Raw genomic sequence first — 2,953 nt, 5'->3', positions numbered from 1 at the left:
CGCTTGGTGAAAGCCACTACACTTTTATTCAAATGCTCATTTCGCAAAAGCAAGCACGATGGCTACTAGTTCATTTGACGGAAGCTAGTTCAAATGCTTAAGCAAGCTACTAGTTCGTGCTTCATTTGGCGGAAGCCAGTTCAAATGCTGAAGCATTTAGCGGAAGCCATGCTAGCACGTGGATTAGTAGTCCCTCCGCCAAACAAAAGGCTACTAAATCATCGTTGTTATTTTTTAAAAGAATCACATGGTTATTTTGACATGTTTGGCGGAAGGTTATTTAGCCGAGCACAGATTAAGTTTAACATAGATGGATATTTGAGATACATGGTTGGATGGCCGGCTTCCGAATCAGTGTCTACGGCTGGTCTCCACCGGTCTGCGGATGGATACCATGTCCAATTTGAGAGTCAGCGTTGGAGATGCCCTTAAGAAGCAAATCCTCGGTGTTGATATTTGTCCCTTCGTCTGCTCAGTCCGTGAAACAGCTTTGCATTTCAGGTGGAATGCAATCGTACCACCGAAATCCCATATCACCTAAGCATATCTGATAGCTTTGATGTCTACAAAAGTTAAATTGGGCAGCACATACAACGTGCTTGGGAATTGATCCCAAACCCCAACACATTGGATAATCTGCCAAACCCAACATAATCATCTCTACTATGGCAATGGCAAAACAATGTATAAAGGTGGTAAAGGTGGTTTATTTGGAATATTCCTCTCATTCATAGTTTATTTGGTTCTCATAATGCAAGCTTAGTATTTGGTATTCTTGTCTATGATTACGGTTCTAGTGGCAGACTCATCTGAAAGTAGCCCTGGCCATGGGCAGCCCGACCCGACCCGACCTTGTCCATGGGGCGGGCTCGGGCCTAGGTTTTGAGCCCAAAGGCCAGGCCCGGGCCCGTCATATTTGCTGTTTAACGAAGAGGACCGGCCCGAGGCTCGAGGCCCGACGGGCTTTTGCAGTGATGGGACGGTCTTGGGCCTGTTTTTTAGGCCCGTCGTCCGGGCCGGGCCGGGTTCAGGCCTGGGTTTTTTGCTTCGGGTTTGGTCAGGCCCTGCCCGAAGCCTGGCCCGGCCCGAGGGACGGCCAGGTATATCTGAAAGCATAACGCTGCAGGTGTTTGCACTACTAAAAGTGAGTACCATAATTTTGGGCCTGTTTTGTCCCCTAACAGTCAAATTCAAAATACTAGTTTCACAGCACTGTGAAGAATCTGTTATAGGTTATATGGAAGGATAAGTTTTGCCTCCTAGAATTCAGACATTTGCGTGGAGGTTACTTCGACCGGCTCTTCCTAGAGCTGCTTCAAGATCATCTCATATTCAGCCTTTCTGTAAAAGATGTGGGCAGTTGAAGGATGATATTCATTTGTTATTTTCCTGGGAATTTGTTAGATCATTTTGGTTTCTATCTCCCCTTGCTATCAGAATTGATACTTGCTTTCCACGGACCAAAATCTTATTCTTGAAGTCATTAACACTATATCAACAACTTATCAAGATCAAACTCTTTGGCTATCATATTTCTTATCTAATGGAACATATGGAAAGGCAAGAAATGATATTGCTTTCAACAAGAAGAGAGTGGAAAGTGTTGTAGGTTATCAATGCAGCCAAGGCTATGTTGAAAGAGCAAGAACTGGAGTACAGATCTCAGGGAGGAAAAAAGAGGAGTCAATGATAGCTGCTATGTTGAAAGAGCAAGAATTGGAGTATAGATCTGTGAAGAATCTGTTATAGGTTATATGGAAGGATAAGTTTTGCCTCCTAGAATTCAGACATTTGCGTGGAGGTTACTTCGACCGGCTCTTCCTAGAGCTGCTTCAAGATCATCTCATATTCAGCCTTTCTGTAAAAGATGTGGGCAGTTGAAGGATGATATTCATTTGTTATTTTCCTGGGAATTTGTTAGATCATTTTGGTTTCTATCTCCCCTTGCTATCAGAATTGATACTTGCTTTCCACGGACCAAAATCTTATTCTTGAAGTCATTAACACTATATCAACAACTTATCAAGATCAAACTCTTTGGCTATCATATTTCTTATCTAATGGAACATCTGGAAAGGCAAGAAATGATATTGCTTTCAACAAGAAGAGAGTGGAAAGTGTTGTAGGTTATCAATGCAGCCAAGGCTATGTTGAAAGAGCAAGAACTGGAGTACAGATCTCAGAGAGGAAAAAAGAGGAGTCAATGATAGCTGCTATGTTGAAAGAGCAAGAATTGGAGTATAGATCTCAGGGAGGTAAAAAGAGGAGTCAATGATAGCTTGCCACCAGGGAAGTTTTCTTTGCAGATTGAGATGAACAGATTCAAGGAGGGGCCAAATGTCTTTACTGATGCTGCTTGAAAAGATATTTCTTTGTCTGATAACTCTAATTATACGAGGTTATAACAACATGCAGGTATAGGCATCTTTGTCTACAAACATGCGAGAGGGCAACATGAGGCGATTTTCATTGCTGCGCCATCTAAGGCTACTTTTGTTATCCAGGCAGAAGCTAGAGCTTTGGAGCTGGGTGCCCAAATTGCCAAGGCGCTTCATCTTCATAGGCCTAATTCTTAATAGATAATCAGGTTCTGATAGAAACTGTGGCGAGGCGATACCTTGAAAATTACCCTGGCCACTGGACCATCAGGGATATCTTAATGCTTTCATCAAGCACAATAAGGAAGCTGATCCTAGAATATTCAAGATTAGTAGGTCAAGCAAGCTCAAGAGGGTTACAACCTTCGTAATATTGGAGCTTGTATTTTTTTCACTTGTTTAGGTGTTAGGCATGAAGGGGATCTTGTCCTGCCATGGAGTGTATCACTAATCTCAATGTGCAGTCCTGCATTTTGCTCTCTATGACATGCCTTAACCTGGAATAAAAGCCTGAAAGCTTCAAAAAAAGTATAGAGATGGTGAAATAAAGCAGAATAAAGGGAATAAAAAATAAA

The sequence above is a fragment of the Triticum urartu genome, chromosome 3, assembly GCF_003073215.2.
Source record: "Triticum urartu cultivar G1812 chromosome 3, Tu2.1, whole genome shotgun sequence".
NCBI lineage: Eukaryota > Viridiplantae > Streptophyta > Magnoliopsida > Poales > Poaceae > Triticum > Triticum urartu.
The sequence above is the reverse complement of the archived record's forward strand: the minus strand, read 5'-3'. Positions refer to the sequence as shown.